General features: G+C 38.7%; 1 protein-coding gene across 5 annotated transcripts in view; it reads left to right on the top strand.

Annotated features, from left to right (window-relative positions):
* LOC149319533 (1-acyl-sn-glycerol-3-phosphate acyltransferase gamma) overlaps positions 1 to 18,992 on the top strand; it is a 130,120-nt gene that overhangs the window by 52,679 nt on the left and 58,449 nt on the right. The window contains exon 1 of one of the 5 annotated variants that reach the window (XM_089511916.1): positions 8,997 to 9,015. The exons of 3 other annotated variants lie outside the window; for them this stretch is intronic. The gene's annotated coding sequence lies outside the window, so the exon portion shown is untranslated. Of the gene's footprint in view, positions 1 to 8,996; positions 9,016 to 9,248; positions 9,419 to 18,992 lie in introns of those variants that run through there. One more of the 5 variants, XM_089511914.1, reaches the window with a different exon arrangement.

Below are 18,992 nucleotides of genomic sequence, written 5' to 3'. Positions count from 1 at the left end.
CCTGGAGCAATTACAGAAGAAGGTCAAGGAGGAAATTGACAAGGTAGGCTTAACGCTGAACACTAAGAAAACCGAAATAATGCCCACAGAAGATCTATAAGAATTCATCCTAGATAAGGAAAACATTGAAATAGTCAGAGCTCCCATACCTTGAGTCAAACATTAATCAGAACAGAGACCAAAGTCAAGAAATTAGACGAAGGATAGGATTGGGGAGCACAACTATGAAAGAAATGGACAAGATCCTAAAGAGCAAAGATATAACTTTGAACATTAAAGTGAGGATTGTCCAAGCCATAATATTCCCTTTCACCATATATAGATGTGAAAGCTGGAAAGTAAAGATAGCCAACAGAAAGAAGATAAACGCATTAGAGTGATGCAGGCATTGCTTGAAGTGTTTCATTTGTCACCCATTGTTTCTTCTCCTTTTTTTTTTTTTGTCACAGTTATCATCTTAATAGTGCAAATTTATTTTTTTCACACTTTCTTTGAATTCTGTTGTAAAAATGCTGAGGATACTATCAATGGCCAAGATGACAAACAAAAAGGTCTTGAACAAATCAAACCTGAACTCTTCCTGGAAGCCAGAAAGACTAAATTGAGACTAAATTCTCTGAAGATCCCAGCCACAGATGCTGGTGAAATGTAAGGAATAAATTCTTCTAGAACATGGCCACATAGCCTGAAAAACCCACAAAAAACAATGGATGCCGGCCATGAAAGCCTTCGACTTCACATTAAATTGAGCCTGTTGTATTTTGACCACATCAGGTAGAAGGCAGCAGAAAGGGAGGAATACCGCATGCCAGATGGATGGACTCAGTCATAGAGGTTACGGGCCTGAGCCTGCAGGACCTCATCAGAGCAGTGGGGGACTAGGGGTCTTGGAGAAGTCACATCCACAGGTTGCTGTGAGTCAAGGTCAAGTTGAGGGCAATTACCAACAAAGTTATATTAAGTTATTTCCTTAAGTAAAAGGTAAAATAGGTACTGTTCAGGAAAACTCAAGTCAGCGTTCAGACTTGAATATTTGAATTAATCTTGCATTCCTGATCTCTGCTGCATTGCATGTTGTTTAAAGAGCAAGGTACTAACTGTAGAACAAATCCCCTGCTGCAAGGAATTTATAATAGCTTGAATTTGTTAACAACGCTTGATGTAATCAAAAGGCTGCCTAAATGGAACTTGGATCTAAGGCAGGCTGCCTCTATTTTTAGATACACTAAAAGTGGACCCAGTAAAATGAGAGAAAACCTAAGCAGCTTTTGAACATCAAACCTAGTATGTAGATTTTCAGGGTAAAATACTGGGGCATTCCTTATAACAGTAGAACTAAAGCTGAATTTAATGGCAACCTGAACTCTGAATTGGCTTAATTTAACTGTTTAAAAGCACTGTTATGGTATACAACAGTGATGGCGAACCTATGGCACACGTGCCAGGGGTGGCACTCAGAGCTTGTTACTAGAAAGCCAGAGGGACATGCCACTTTGCAGTAAATAAGTGGGGTCTGGGTTGCAATTTGGGCACTTGGCCTCTAAAAGGTTCACCATCACTGGTATAGAATAATCCCATTCACTGTTATATTGTTTGCAAACTGAGAGTAAGTGGGATAGTGTTTAGTGAGGCAAGAAAGATTTACTTTGTAGAAAACTAGAGTTGAACTTTGGATGACCAAAAATACATATATTTTAGCTTAAAATTCTTACTGTCATTAACTAAGGCTTTGGACAGACAGTACATCCTTTCAGAATGGGGACAAAGGACCAGGAGTCCACCAAATTTAGGTGCCAAGGGAAAGGGGATGTAATCATCTAAAGACGATCAAGAGACTCCCCCAAAGGGTCAGATTTAGCCCTAGAATGTCAGGTGTACAACTATATATTCTTTTTGTTTTAAATTTAATTTTTAAGATACTTTAAATCTTTCTTAAGAAAAGTCATGTCTTCAGCCAAAATAAATCTTTTTGTGCTTCTGCTTTACATCGTAGTGTATTTTCCAGTGAAGAAGTGTATTCTTTGAAACAACAGTAGCTTACATCAGTGGTAAACAAGTCAATAAAGCCTGAGCTAGGAAAGAATGGGGTTCTGCTTTAGCTAATTCTACTGTCACAGTGTGTGCCTGTCTATAACAGTTTAGGTAAACAGCATGTGCCTCCAGAATCCCTTACCAAGCAGGTGTGAAATAGGGGGGAAAGGGGGAGGCAAGCAAGTCTGCCTCATCAGCTGCACCCAGCCTCTTGTAAAAGCATAGATCTATGCTTTTGAAGGGAGAATCTGCCCAGACACTTTGGATGCTAAGAATAACCAGCGCTGGAGCTGGAAAGTGTATGTACAAGAACGGAGGCATGTGATTGATGTGTTCTGTTGGCTGTGGGGCATTTCATCCGTAATCTTTTGTATCCTTGGGCTGGGTTCTAAAGGCGTTATGATGAATAAGCATTAAAAACATTTCATTTACTATTTTTGTTTGATGTTACACTGTGTAATTTAATAAATAAAGTATTAAATTTTGCAGGGGGGGAAGTCCTCATTTCATTTGAGTAAGTCAGGTAGAAGTCTGAAAACTGTAAATCAATGCAGCAACTGTCTTCTTGTTTGCCCATTTTCCCCTTTGATACTTTTTGCTGGTATTTAAATCCTAGGAGACTTATTAATACTACCTATTTGGTAAGCTTTTGCTAGGAACTTTACACTTGTTTGTCCCATAAGTCCACTCATGAGTGGACTTGTATTCCTGTTGAGACACTGGGAAATCTCCCTGACTTGTCCACTCCTGACATTCCCATGTTGGCAGAAAAGGTCTAAAGAGAACCTGTGTGTAGCTTAATTCATTGCTGTGCATTCAGATAGCATTTTTATCTATGTTCAGCCAAAAGTAGTTACAGTTTCTCTTCAGATTTCCCCTGTTACTTCCCCTGGACAAACCAAAGCCAGAATGTGTGTCTCCATATTCCTCCTATGCTAAGGATTCCCTAGCACATAGTCAGGACAGTTAAAACAACCTCAGACTTTATTATTTCTGCAGTGTGTTTTGAACCTGTGTAAAAAGTATCCTTAATTACTGAGAAATCACCTTTCCATTAATCATTTGGATGATTGTCTGAGATTGTTGTGGAAACCCACTGGTGACCCTAGGAAAATCATGTGAGTCACAGTATCCCATGTAAGTTATGGTGTCCCACTTTATATTCCAAGCAGCCTTCAGGATCAAGGGATAAGCGCAAATGAATACTGACAGAAGAATGAGTTATATGAAACACAACTGCAAGTGTAGATCTTTCTGATATTCATTTCCTGGCAATGTTATTGGCATTCCCAATATAGTGTCCATGTTAGTTGGTGGATTAGCTGTAAAGTTTCATACTCATAAACATTATGTTATGCAAATAGCAGCTTTGTCCTGCTTGTAATTTGATGTCTTACATGTGCTTCCAATGGCATAGGGAGACAATGGTAAGCATGAGATTGGTAGCCAGCTGTGAATGAGACTCCTGCAGGGGTGGGGGGAGGAATATGATTATTCCACTGTTATTTCAAATATTGAGATTATTTAGTATCTTTTATCCATAGGATTACAGTGAATGTGTGTATGTCTGTCTCCACCACAGCACCAAGATGGCAAAATTTAGAAAACCTGAAACTTGGCATGGGTGAAAGAGACACTAGGGCCATCTTGTTACCTTCAGCCCTTCACATTCATGGACTCCTCATCCATGGAGTCAACCATTCACAGCTTGAAAATATTAAAAACCTACAGCACCTGATATTTGTTGGCAGTCTCCCATCCAAGTACTAACCAGGGCTGATCCTGCTTTGCTTCCAAGATTAGGTGGACTCAGATGCCTTTAGGGTATTTAGACCCTGCCACAACTTGAGCACTATTTGAGCAAAACAATACAGCAGATCTTAAATACTTTACAAGTGGGAGCTTTATTCACCTTTTTCTTAATGGATCGTGACTTCAGTTTCATTCCTGTTGGCACAATATGTTTTGTGCAACTCTTTAGCAACAGGATAAATTTCTAGATCTGTGTTTATAAATCATACAAAATTTAAGTCTGTTAAGAAAGCACAGGCATAGGAAAAGTTTTTCATCTCCACTAGCAGACCTGTGAAGAGACAGCCCACTAGTTCTCAGGTGTATGCGAGTAAATAAAGTTATGGGGGGGGGGGGTTGGGGTGCTCACACACTGCATTCAGGTACATTCAATGCTTGAAAGAGGATTCTGTGTATAAGCTGGGGCAGCAATTGTGTGATTTCCAACATATTAAAGTGTACTGCACCAGAGTCCCATAAACTACAAGATCATAGAAATATGGAGGCTCATGTCAGTGCAGAAAACTTACTAGTTGTGCTATATCTGAGCTGACCCCTTTGGCTCCATTTACAGATTTGAGCTGATGTAATGTAGGTCATTGTTTGATTTGGAAACTGGAGGCAATTTGGCAGGCATGTGCACAGCTCTGGAGAATACACTGAAAGAGTAGTTGTGTCAAGTCTGTTGTAGCACAAACAAATCTTGTGGCATCTTAAAGATTAATGGAACTATTTTGACACAGACTTTTGTGGACTAAAGTCAAGATGGATGGTTGCATTCAGTTGGATGCAGAAAGGTTCAGCTGAAACAGAAAGATCAGAGAGGAGTGGGATTTAGAAAGTGTAGAAAATGAGAATTAAAGTTTAACATTCCATTCACCATTTGCAATGGACTCTGGTATCCTGGCATTGATAAGACAATTCCTTGTATGATTAAAATCTTTTTATCCTAGTTGAAACCACAGGTGATAGAAATGGATGTTCTCGTTGAATTGTACAGTAATTCAGTGGTTTCATGTGTATCTGTCTTGGACAAACTGATGTTCAAGAACAGTGGCCTTAGCACAAGAAGCAGAATCTCTTGGAAGATCCCCATACCACCTTTTCAATACTGTCAGCCCTCCACACTTGCAGCTTTGACTTTTGTGGATGTAATTATGTGCTGGAGGACCTAGAGATTTCTAGGGAGAACACTTCTTGAGGTATCTGTAGGTCCTGCAACACAGGTTTGTGGTTATCATTTGGTAGATGTTGACCATAGAGTTGGGCTGGAGGACCTACAGATTCCTAGAGAGGTGTTCTCTCAACTAAATTAAATTGTGTTTTTTTTATTTGCGCTTTTTACACTTTCACAGGGGTCCTGTGCCCCAATCCCAGTGAATGTATGTCAAATCCAATATCTATCCATTCTTTTGCATAGCCTGTATTCCAGCATGGTGTAGTGGTTTGAGTATGACTCTGTGGACCAGGGTTTGAATCTCAGCTCAGCCACGGGGTGACCTTAGGCAAGTCACATTCTCTCAGCCTCACAGGATGGCACTGCCAAACCCCCTTTGAAGAAACCTGCCAAGAAAACCCCATGATAGGTTTAGGGTCACTGTAAGTCAGAAACAACTTGAAGGTACACAACAACAGTGCCCTTTTTAGAAGCTGGCAGTATTACGTTGAATGATGAGCCAGTGAATTAACTCTTGATGTTGTGTCTGATGTTACTAGTTCTTGTGACAGTGTTGTCCTAAGACAGAGAACAGTGTTTGCATCTGAGCTTATCACAAATTTTGGTCCCTATGTCTGTCTGTATGTGTCTGTATATAATGTGTCCTATACTAAGGGTAGGTGGTGGTTTATGTGGCATTTGGACAGTCACTCTGCTCCAAGTTTTATTTTACACTTTAAAGGAGCTATCCAAAGTGCTGAACGATGCCTGCAAAATAGGCCCAGTGCCATGGTGAGCTACTTTCTGACCAAAAAAATAAAACCCCTGAAGTGAATTCACTGCCTGCTTACATAGGAGCAACCATGTACTTCTGTGAAGAAAATTTATCCTTATTGGCTCCTGGTTCAATATACATGAATTAGAAAAGTAGTTTCCTGGATGCATTTATAATTGCACTGTTTATATGCACAGTTCTATTCATTATTCTTTGAATTTTTCTTTTTCTTGTAAAGACACACAAGATGGGAGAAAGATTTCACTTAGCCTTAATAATGGGAAGTCACAACATTCTAGATAACAGTTGTCAACTCAGAATAATTAGTAAAATATTGGTTATTTTAGACATTTCAAAAAGACTGAGTACTTAACTGTACGGAAACCATTCTGTACTAATAGCACCTTTTTAATTTAATTCTTTTTTCTTTTTTGTTATCCAAAGGCTGGTATTAAAGAATCATATACATGTTCAATACTAGAATTTTAGGCTTGCCAGAGATGTAAAAACATACCCCCATTAATTATTCAAATTCTTACCCTTATTTCAAGGCTAACTGCACTCTTTCCCTAAAGACAAAACCTGAAACTAAGTTCCATTGATCTTAATGATGCATAGAAGTATTTTTTTTTAAAAAAAGAAGGCTTTAGGACTGCAGTGTGTGTGACTCATTATTTTTCTTTATAAAATTAAAATTCAGTGAGAGCCAGTGTGTTGTAGTCATTTCAGTATTGGGCTATGAGCTAGTCTACACCTAAGTGTACATTGGACCTCTGGTATCTGCTGGAGTTGAGTTCCATGATGCTCAAGTCCCATTAAATACAATGGCATAGTGAAATAATGCCCCCTATATATTATATTATTTTTGAATATATTGGACTCTTTGTATCCACTGGGGTTTGGTTCCAGACCCCTACCCCATGGATACCAAATTCCATGGATGCTCAAGTCTGATTGTATACAGTGGCAAAGTAAAATGGTGTCCCTTATATAAAATGGCAAAATCAAGGTTTGCTTTTTGTAATTTATATATTTAAATATATTTTCAAGCCATGGATGACTGTAGATAAAGAATAAAGATAAAGAATCAACGGATATGGAGGGCTGACTGCTATGCAAATTGGTGTGCATTTTCACACATTCACTTTGATTGTTAATTATTTTTATTTTCCTGCACAAATTTTTGTCTATCCATGAATCTGTTCATCCTCCCTCTACCACAAAAGTGCAGCCATTTGAATGCATGTGAAGAAGATGGATGGCCACACGTGCAATAAGGGACCTTACTGTGGATTTCAGAGGATACTTTGCAAAGCCTTTTCTCACTGAATTTAAGGCATTTGTCACCACCACCCCAAAAAAGCCAGAATTCCCAAGAATCATCTGTGGCCAGATCACATTATATTCATATAGAATGAGGATAGTATTTTTGAGCTGGCCAGAGCTAGAAACTGAGGTAAGGAAGCAAAACTTCCTTTTCATCCACAAGGCAATCAGCTGATAGTTTTACTAATGGTATGTACTGGTTTTCCATTAGATTAATTTATTCAAGTACTGTCCCAGACCAGTATCTCAGCTCAGAAAATAATAAGTATGAGTGCTGAACTCATTTATGAGTGAACGGATACTGGAAGAAGTGACCTTGGTCAGAACTGAAGTTTTTAACCTCTTGGCTCTTAAAAAGAAAGGCAGAGGCAAACCTCTTCTGAACAAATCTTGTCAAGAAAACCCCATGATAGAGTCACCTTAAGGTTACTGCAAGTCAAAAGTGAAGGCACACAACAGTAACAACAGCTCTTTAAAAGGCCAGCTAATTACACATAATGGCTTTTTACCTCCTGAAAGTGAAATATTGACCAGTCAAATTAAAGTGTAAATTGGCTAGATCTTTCTGTCTCTAACACTCTGATTATATTTTCATAACAGTTGACAGCATGCCTCTCTCTCAAATGCAGAGGACAGGGGAAGAGCTATGCTCTTAGCTGTTAGGAACATGTAATTAAATTCTAAATTTAGATGAGCATTCAAGTATATGAGTGATATTCCACAGACTAAGAAGTGCTGACTTTTATCTTAGAACCTGGATATAATGTGGGTGGAGATGTTTTTGTAAAAAAATAAAATAAAATTAGCAAAGCAGCCCTATACATTCCTCTTCAGAAGTAAGTCCTGTTGAGTTCAGTGGGCTTTCATCTCAGATAGGTAACTGAAGAATTGAAGCTTAAACAACAATGTATAATTTAAAATTCTGTCCTAAAACAGAATTATCATACTAGGGCAACCATATGTGCTCTAAAAATTTAGAATCAAGCTGCATGCATAGCTTTAAAAATTACTTTTTTTGGATTACCCAAGATTCTGGGATTGGAAGTTGGAGTCCAATTTTTCCCCCCTAGGTCTCAGTATGTATTTGTGTTTGCACACACGTTTTGATTTGCTGAGCTGGAGAACAGACACTTTACTCATGTCTTCCCTACAAGATGATGTCATGATGTAATTAAAATGATAGGCTGCCACTTGACATAAAGATATTTTGAGCTTCATGGAATGGTTGTGTGCGTTCAAGTCATTTCTGGCTTATGGCAACCCTAAGGAGAAATTTAGGGTTGGCAGTTTCTTCAGGGGGGCTTTGCCATTGCCTTCCCCTGAGGCTGTGAGGGCGTACTTTGCCAAAGTCACCCAGTGAGTTTACATGCCGTTGGTGGGTATATCTGACATTAATTTGAATATTTCACTAGAAAAATAATATGTATCAGTTGACCGGCAGCCTGACTGAATAATTCCTTAGTATAATATAAATTGATCCCCTCCCCTGCACTTGGCTTAAATACACTGTGGCTTGCCCAGCACCTTCAAATTGAATTGTGATGTTTGACTTTAAAAACAAACAAAAAACAAACATATTAACTAGTGATATTTAAAACCTATTCCTCCCTTTTTCTGTATGTAGCTTTGTATTTGTTTTGTGCTTTTGTAAATATTTCACAGTATCAATTATTTATATGTGGTATAATGACATCATTCTGGAAGAAATGAAACTTTATAAAGAATGAAACACTAGAAAAATTTGATATAGTAGAACTACCTTTATTTAAAAAGAAATATCTGAGGCCTGTGTTCACCTTCCTATCTTCTTCCTTCCCTCACATCATAGAATGCAAGACACTCTTGTGAAGCGTAGCATGGCAATTTGCCTTAAGGCGATTATTGGATTAGGGCAAGGGCTCGATATGTCAACACTGACAGTAACATTTGTTGCAAGGTATTTACTATTTTCTTCACTTATATACCTTGGTTATATTAATTTCTTATTTTACTGGAGCATTAAAAACTTGGATGGTTTAACAAAGATGCAGCGACAGTAAGGATACCAACTCTTCCCTTGTTGCTGAGGAAGCAGCTTTTAGTAACAGCGGCATTTCCAGATTTACCACAGTGTGCTTTTGTCATCTTAATCCTTCCTTCTTGTCAAGACTGATTTGTTCTTTGAGGAAGGGCTGGCATCTTCCTGGTTTTCTTATTGCGTATTTTCCCGCCTTTACTAACTTGTTCTGGAAAAAACAAAAACAAATTGGAAAAATGTTGGCAAACCAATCAGGAATATGTTTGTTAGCTGGAGTTTGTGCCACGCTGGTTGCCCTGGCTTTAGCCTATTATCTGTACTGGTAAGTAGTATCTTACACAACAATGTTTTATGCGGTTGTTTCCCTCTTTGTGGGTTTGGGACTCACATGTCTTCCTGAATGTTTTGCTTGCCATTGCTTGTTGTTTACAGAAGTGATAACTTTAGATGCATTTCCTTCCTTATTCACTTTGGCACTTGTTTTTGAAGAGTTTGGTAGTTCAGAGAAATCTTTTATGACTGAATGGGATTGGAAGTATGGGAAATTACTAAAATAGAAATGTAAAAGAGAACCGGGAGTCATGTTACTACAGTACTGGCAAATTATTATCCACATTTCTGTCATGTACTACTTGATTTTACTGGGCACAATTCATTTGTTTATTCTGCTGAGTATATAATGCTGTAATGGCTGTTCTAGAACATGTAGAAAATTTTATAGAGATTCGAGACATCAGATTGTGCTAGACTTGTATGTTGGGCTTCTCCCCTTTTCTTTAAAGCTTTTGATGGAAGTACCACAAGAAAATATTCCACCAAAGATATTCTGATGGGATATTTGATGTAATGCTAGAAACTGCTAGCACAATACAGTGGGTCCTTGGTGTTTGTTGGGGTACCAACATCCATGGTTCCTCAAATACCATTTAATATAATTGAAATGGTGTCCCTTATATTAAATAAAAACATTAAGGTTTACTTTTTGGAATTAATATTTTTTTGAATATTTTGAAGCTGTGGATTGTAAAATCCATGGATTAAGAATCAGTGGGTATGGAGGGCCGACTATACAATCTAGTAGGTCAGGGAAGAATTTAATTCTGGAGTTGATATAACTTTCTCCATCCCAAAGTTGTTTATATGGCAGGAGTGGGTTCTGAGTCACAATATATCATAATATTCCTTTGCACCCACAATTGTCATCTCCAACAGAAACCCATTTCACAGAAAGTAAACATTTCTCTCCCCCACCCCTTGCTTCCACCACCCCCCATCCAAATCACAGTCTCCATGCACACCTTTTCTGATCTTGGGACTGTACATCCAACTTCAATCATTCATCTGAAAAATCAGTTGATAACCATCCACAAAAGTACATGCTAAAATAAATATTTTGGTCTCAAAGATGCTAATTTATTTCTTCATTTCTCCTCCTGCTCCTTTCTATTTTACACTGAAACAGACTAACATGTCTGTCTCTTTGAAAACTTTGCTCATCCTGAATCATCTCCACATGAACATGTCCCTTTTTTACTTCAGATCACTAATCATATATCCACTAAGAACCTTTTTGATGCACATTCACTTCATCACAAGCATACATACAGTATATTCTCTCTCTCTCTCTCTCTCTCTCTCTCTCTCTCTCTCTCTCCCCTTGCATGTAAGCATGCATGAAGACACACCTTCCTCTTTCTACTTCTAATCTTGGACCTGGAACTTCCCAGTTCCTGCTAGTTTTTCCAAGTTCATGGTGCTAGGCATTTTTTTTCTTTAAGGCTTTAAGCAGGTGACAAAAGCACATTGCAAAAAGGAGACCTCCTCCTGTCTTAATCACTTATGTTAGTGCAAGAGGAAATTTTCTGGGGAAGTAAAGATGGACTGGAAGCTTCCAACTCACTTTGCAGCATGTCTGACCACCAGAGTTTTGTTTAAATCAATAAGAAAGTAGGTGGGCAGAGAGAGTCTTGAGAGACACTCAGGATGGGGTCTTTGGGTGCCATGGTACCTATGTTCACCCCATAGGGGGCCCTAGGCTTATGCTGTACCCATAAATGTTATCTTTGGGGAATGTAGTGTATTAGTTGTAATGAAAGCCCATTACAAATAGTAGAAAATATTATTTGCAATATACAAGAACTGTATACAAAAAAGTATATAGGAAACAGAAAGTGTATTTTGAAATGTACTGAACAGAGAACAGGAAATTATATGCTTTTCTTTAAAAAAATAAAGAAAAAGAGGGCTTTTTCAGTGGCTGCCCTTGGGCACTGGAACTCCCTTCACAAGACTGACATCCTCCCTATTTTGTTTTCACAGACATGACTTCTCTGTTTAGACAGACATTTGATGATGGAATATATAAGGCCTATCCCATGAAAGCAGTGTTCTGGATCTTGCTAATTGTTGTGCTGGACTGTGTGTGCATATTTAATAATACATGTTTTAATCTGATTTTAATTTTTTAATTGTTTAATCTCATTTTAACTTTTGTTTCTTTTGGATTTTTAAATTTTTTTAATTAACTTGAACATATAAAAATATACATATATTGGAATACATATACATACAAAACAGTGAACAAAGAGTCTCTCTCTTTCTCTGGCTTTATTTCGCAAATGAAGATTCAGGAAGGACTCATCCCGCGCTTTCTACAAGCGGGTTGATGACTAAAAAGGCCAATCCGAGATAAACAACTCCGGTTGCAGAAGGCACAGCAGAAAGTCTCCTTGGGTGATGTTTCCAGGTTGTGGTTCTTTCTGCGTTGTCGTTTCTCTTCGAGACTCGTTCACCGTGAGCTTTCGAAAAAGGCTGCAGCATCGTGGATAGTGCGTCTCCATGCCTCCCGATGCGAAGCCAGGGTGGACCATTGTTGGTGATCAATTTGGCTGAGCCTGAGATGTTGTTTCAGGGAGTCCTTGTATCTCTTCTTTGGGGCACCCCTCTTACGCTGACCCGTGGCGAGTTCACCATAGAATACTATTTTTGGGAGGCAATGGTCCTTCATCCTAGAAATGTGTCCTGCCCAGCACAGCTGCGTTCTCAATAGCATTGCCTCAATGCTGGTGATCCCTGCTTGCTCAAGGACAGCAACATTTGTCACATAGTCAGTCCAGTGTATATTTAGAATTGTGTGTAAACAACGCTGATGAAAGCATTCGAGGAGTCGTAGGTGATGGCAAAGAGTAACAAAGACACAAACCAACAAGAAAACAAATATATAAAAATAGATGTATACATATTTCATTTATAAATAGCTTATTTTTAACTATATGTTTTTTAATTGGTTGTAAGCCAGTTTGAGTCCCAAATTGGAAAAAAGATCAGAGAGTAATAATAATAATAATAATAATACCAACAGCAACAACAACCATTTGTTGTTAAATTATGAATTTTAAATTAGTGTATTTTTAATTTTATGTTGGATGATTTTCATAGAATCATAGAATCGTAGAGTTGGAAGAGACCACAAGGGCCATCCAGTCCAACCCCCTGCCATGCAGGAAATCTCAGTCAAAGCATCCCCGACAGATGGCCATCCAGCCTCTGTTTAAAGACCTCTAAGGAAGGAGACTCCACTACGCTCTGAGGGAGTGTGTTCCACTGTCGAACAGCCCTTACTGTCAGGAAGTTCCTCCTAATGTTGGGGTGGAATCTTTTCCTGGAGCTTGCATCCATTGTTCCGGGTCCTGTTCTCTGGAGCAGCAGAAAACAAGCTTGCTCCCTCCTCAACGTGACATCTCTTCAAATATTTAAACAGGGCTATCATATCACCTCTTAACCTTCTTTTCTCCAGGCTAAACATCCCCAGCTCCCTAAGTCGTTCCTCATAGGACATGGTTTCCAGACCCTTCACCATTTTAGTCACCCTCCTTTAGTCACCCTCTCAATGTCCTTTTTGAATTGTGGTGCCCAGAACTGGACACAATATTCCAGGTGCGGCCTGACCAAAGCAGAATACAGTGGCACTATTACTTCTCTTGATCTAGACCAGGGGTAGGCAACCTGCAGCCCGCGGGCCGGATGCAGCCCGGCGAGGCCTTGGGACCGGCCCTAGCCCAGTCCTGCTGCCAATTGCCACCAGGGCCTTTGGGGGGCAATTGTCTATAGAAGCCTCAATACTTCTCTAAGTTTACTGAAATCCTCTCTCCTAAAGTCTAGAATGCATGTCTGACTATGTCTGGCTTCTCCTTTCCATTGTATAACAAACTCCAGGAGAACATGGTCACTTTCACCTAATGATCCCACCACTTGCACCCCATTAACCAAGTATCCTTGTTGGTTAAGATCAGATCTAAAATAGCTGACCCCCTTGTTGCTTCTTCCACCTTTTGGACAATGAAATTGTCTTCAAGGCAAGTGAGGAATTTGCTAGACCTTGAGGATTTGGCTGAGTTTGAATTCCAGCAAATATCAGGATAGTTGAAGTCACCCATCACTACTACATTTCTCCTTTCTGAGTGTGTAGTCATCTGTTCTGAAAAGGCGTCATCCAATTCCTCCATCTGATTTGGGGGTCTGTAGTATTTTAATATGTCCTAGGTTTATGTGTTTTAGCATAATGTGTTAAAATGGTTTTATATTATGTATTAATATATGCTGTACCCCTCCTTGAGACTTGGGGAGAGGTGGGTAAGAAATAATTTGTTGTTGCTGCTGCTAAACAAAACTATCTCATTCATAATGGTAAAGCTGTATTCTTAACCCGAACTTGTTAAAGATTCTATTGGGGGATGGTTTTCTTTAGTTCAGTTTGTCTTTCACAGCAATCTTGAATTTTCAGTGTTCAGATATGAGGGAAATACATAATGCTGTCACTACTATTCATTATACAACTCAGAATCTAAAAAAGAAGTAATGATATGTTAACAAACAAGTATTTTTGTAGCTGTCGACTCTTCATATCACCTAAGTCATGTTGGTGGGTGAAGAGATCCTTGGGCATGTTTACTCGAAAGTAAGTCTCACTTGGTTCAAAACAAATTATTCTCAGTTAAAGGTATGTAGGACTTTCAACTTTTCAGAGTTGATTCCACTGAACTTTAAAGTGGTCTAGTTTGGAATATAAATCTGGTATACTTATAAAAGCACATCCCTGCCACCCAGTACCTATAGATCTTTGCCAGCTTAGACTGTTATGATACTGGTAAATTTGAACATGTGATGGGAAGAATTTATAATACAGTCCTCATATTGTGCCACACTGAATCTATGGTGTCTTTAAAAATTAAACATGCAAACATGATATTGTATAAAGCAAAGCATGGCATTAGTATATAAATTGAATGGGAGGGGGGAAGAAACGTATGCACACTCAGTTTAATTCTACATGTATGTATTTCTGCATTAACATTTTGAAAGTACAGTGGTCCACCATATTTACTGGGATTGGGAGTGAAGGAACCCATCAATGTGGCAAAACCGCGAATAAAAAAACACTTTTCTTTTTAGCTGGGAGAACACTTTTCTAGGAATCTGCAGGTCCTCCAGTGCAACTCTGTGGTCACCATCTGCCAAAAGTTGATCATAGAATCATTCTGGAGGACCTACAAATGCTTAGAAAAGTGTTTTCTCTAGGAGCTTCTAGGTTTTCCAACGCAACTCTATGGTCGACTTCTGGCAGAGTTGCTCTGAAGGACCTAGAGATTTCTAGAGAGAACATACTAACCAAAACTGCAAATAATCAAATCTGCAAAAGTCAAAGCTGCAAATATGGAAGGTGTGTGTGCGCGCGTGCACGCGTGCGCGCATGCAAATACACACCTCATTTGTCTCTGGTATCCAAATTTCAGGCAGTTCAAGCTCAGATGAAAGAAAAATGTCAGTCTAGAAGGGTAAGACTTCTTCAGTATTGAGATACTTGCCTACAAAAGATGTTCATACCTAATTCTAGTGCACATGTTCAACTTTAAATTAACTCCACATTTCTCCAGAATTGTTTAAAAACATTGAAACATTTTGTTCTTGTATAGCTATTTCAGCATTTTTAATTTACCTGTACTGTAGTATGACTAGAGAGGGAAAGAATAAGCAGTCTTTTGAAATGAGTTTCTAGTAGTTGGCACCAGTGGCCAATTCACTTTGACGAGAGCAGGCAAAGTAGTTCACATGACAACTCCTTTCGTAACCCAGTTTCTGCAGGATCTCTTCAGAGCATTTGTTCATTTTCTTCATGTCCATGGTTTTCTATTTCTATTCCTCTTTTCAATCAGGACAAACTGATAAAATGTTATCAGTTTATAAGCTTTCCATATCAGTTTATTAGCTTCCCATATTGCTGATTATACTATTTTTAGAAGTTATTTTATCCATAGCAAGTATGTGTGATGTATAATATTTTGCCATTACTATTTCATGCATGCTTGTATTTCCAGTTTGTAGTCATGAGATATTTTAGGAAATCTTAAAGAAGAGCAAAGTTTAATTGGATTGAACTCTTATCCTCCATGTTGCTTGCTGACCTATATATACTGGCAAGGTTTTGTTTAGTCCTGTGCACTAGTTTGTGGTTGCTCATATTTATGCAAGTGAGCAGTCACCTGCCATAATTTGGCCCCTTGCAAAACACTCTCTTCAAATTGTGCCTGACTTTTCATTTTTTTAAAAAAATCATATTTATGGCAGCATGTCTGTCAAACTTGTAAGTGTTTATGTCAGTTTATAGCCTCTTGGTTTATATATTATTTGGACAAAGGGTTATGACTTGAGTACAGCTTTACTGGACTCAGAGGGCTTGACCTGATTTGACCTTTTTGACTTCCAATACTATGTGAAGACTCTTAAAAAGGAGCTGCTGCTTTTTAAGAACTTGTTCTTGCCACCAGTTGCCTTCCTATCCAGACTACTGGTGAGCCAGCTAACAGTTATAATAAACACAATGCCTGTTTGACTGCAACTCCAGCTTATTCTTTCCCAAAGGCTTGAAGTAACTGGAAAAAAAATGAAATATAAGCTTTGAAAAAAGCATAGAAATACAACTGCGAAGTTAAAATATATTTCAAATAAATGTATTTAAAATAAGAAATGAAACACCTTGTTATTTAAACAGTCATTCAGCCTTTAAATGCTTGTGGCAGAAGGTTTTTTTAATGAGATGTGCTATACCTTTGTCTTATATTTGATACTATTTTAAACTGCTTTAAAACAATTGTCTATGGCCTGTTACAGACTGCCAAAATAAAGCTGCTTCGGGTCTCTTTGGAGGTATGCTATTTAAATGATGCATGGGTCGTGAGAGTCCGGAGGTCGCGCCAAAGCCACACTCCATTCCTAAGCACTGGAGTGCAGCTTTGGTGCAGCTTCCAGATTCTTAGGACCCATGCATCATTTAAACAGCATACCTCCAAAGAGACCCGAAGCAGCTTTATTTTGGCAGTCTGTAACAGGCCAAAGTAATGTTTTTTAAACTTTAACCCTACATTATTTTAGTTATATTTTAGTTGTAATTCTACACATGGGAGAAAGGTGGAATATAAACTAGATAGATAGATAGACAGATAGCTTACATTTTGTGCATAGTCTGGAGCCTTTCAGGATTTCTATTTTCCACCATATAATTCCTTAGGCTTCCCTGGAAAGCTGTTCCTGAATGATAAACAAGCTACTAGAACAGTGTGCAAAGAGGCACAATATCTGGAAGGGAAAACTGGAAACATCTTTGTCCATGAACAAAGAAGTTCTCAGCCACATGGCATACATAGCTGAAGGTTATTTTCCCACTTATTGTATAATTAGTCCAGAATGGCAGTAGGATAATCAGTTATTTTCTTAATTAATTCTTTATTATTATTATTATTATTATTATTGTATTTCTTTTGTTGTTGTCATATGCTATTAAGTTGGCATTGACTTATGGCAGCCATATGTATGAGAGGTCTTAAAAACTCAAACTTTATTTGTTTCCAGATATTTCCCATCTTTCCTCCAGTGGGCTAAATGTAACATGCCTGGTTTTCCTTCTCCCCGCTTTTTTCTGATGTAGGCCAATACTCAGGCTCAGAGGCAGTGACTAAGTCAAGGTCTCCCAGCTAACTTCATGGCTCAGCCAGGATTTGAACCTGGATTTTCCATGTCACACTCCAGCCACTGCCTCATTCTAACAATGTGGCTGTTGTTCGCTGTTTTTGAAAGTCGCAAGCCAGACAGAGGTTTCTTTTTGTCCAGTAAATGATGTGAGAGTTTCAGCTCCAGAAATTTCTGAGTTTAAATTTCATATAGCCCCTGAAGAAGGCCACTGAGAATATACATAGGACACAATGCATTGGGCTTTTTTCCTTTTAAACTAATAAAACATCAATCAGTTGCATATCTTGAGATATATCTCATCTACTCTGCTGCTTTTATTGGGTGCTCCCCTTTTTTTTGGCTTCCTTTGTTGGTGGAGATTTCCCAAGTAGTGAATTCCACCCTGAAAGTATTTCTGAAGAGTACAATGATACAGAGTCTGCATATGACCCTAATAGTATTTTCCTATTTTGAAGTAGGTGGGCTTTTAAATGATTATAAAAGAAAAAAAGCATTGACCAAAATACAGTGATAGACATCTGTATTGAATGTCAACAGAACTGGGATTTTCTTCTCATTCTCCTCTCTGCTTCTGCGCTTCATGTCACCAAAATCCTGCTGTGGAATTTCCCATTCTGCTATAGCAGATGTTTAGGGTGCACAGAGAATGGCAGAAAAGAGTGGAGATTCTGGCAGTAGCAGGGGAAATAAATCACTGGATCTTGACCACTCAGTTTGGAAGCTGAGAAATTTAATTAAGATTTTTAGGGTTTCTTGATATACGTCTTGTCCATCAGATCCACTTCCATAGGACCCTTGAATCATTAGATTCTAGTCAATTATTTTTCTGTTTTTAACCTCTCTTGTGGTTAGAGTTTCCACCTTATGGATATTCACTTGGAAACAAAGCCCTATTAAACCCAGTGCAGTTTAATTAGTAGAGATTGATAGGATTGTGGTGCAAGAGAATGAAACATCTACATGTCTTTGGTGTGAAACCTGACATAAAAGGGCTGCTTATTGAACTGTTTGTATACAACATTGAAAAACCAAGTGTGAAGTTTAATCATAAAACAACCATATTAATATCTGAATAGTTATTTGTGATCATGTGAGACATAGATTTCTGTACAGTATCTCTTTACAGCTGGGACAGATGGAGATCCTGAATAAATGAACAGCTTTCTCAGCCATTTGGAATACTGATAACCCCAAATTCTCTTGTGGGTTACCACAGACAGTATAACATAATACTGAAGGCTCTTTGTCTGGGAGCTTGAATGCTTTGTACTATGTTGACAATGCTTTGTCTTGGCTTAAATCAGTGCTTCTCAATTATTTTCTGTCATGCCCCCCTAGGAAGAAGAAAACATTTTGCGCCCCCCACGCGACTGTAAATAGTATCATTTGTCTATAAAATTGTTATAAGTACACCTCTGCATAACATACCTTTACAGAGCCTCGCGCCCCCCTTTACGGAGCCTCGCGCCCCCCCTGGGGGGCCCGCCCCACTATTTGAGAACTACTGGCTTAAATAGATTGTCTTTATATATACATAGTGGTTTGGTCAGTGTAAAGTGGACCAAATTGGTTTATGACCTGGTGAGGGAACCTAAGATTCTTGACTACAGTGGGCCCGCGTTATATGCGGGTGCACTATATGCGGCTTCCAGCATATGCTGGAAGCCACGCTGGAAAGGCTTCTCCCGTGCCCTGGAAGAAACAATGGGGCACGCCGGGTGCACCCCATGGGAATGAGCCCTATTGTTTCTGATGGGGCTTGATTTTACACAGTATTTCCCTTATGCGGCGGGGTCTGGAACGGATCCCCCCCCGTAAGGGAAGGGCCAACTGTATAATGAACTCTTTTATCTTACTGCTTTACTAAATGT

This window comes from Sceloporus occidentalis, unplaced genomic scaffold, assembly GCF_023333645.1.
Source record: "Sceloporus occidentalis isolate IW3139 unplaced genomic scaffold, rSceOcc1.0.p SCAF_2, whole genome shotgun sequence".
In the NCBI taxonomy this organism is placed as follows: domain Eukaryota; kingdom Metazoa; phylum Chordata; class Lepidosauria; order Squamata; family Phrynosomatidae; genus Sceloporus; species Sceloporus occidentalis.
This window is presented reverse-complemented; position numbering and strand designations above follow the sequence as displayed.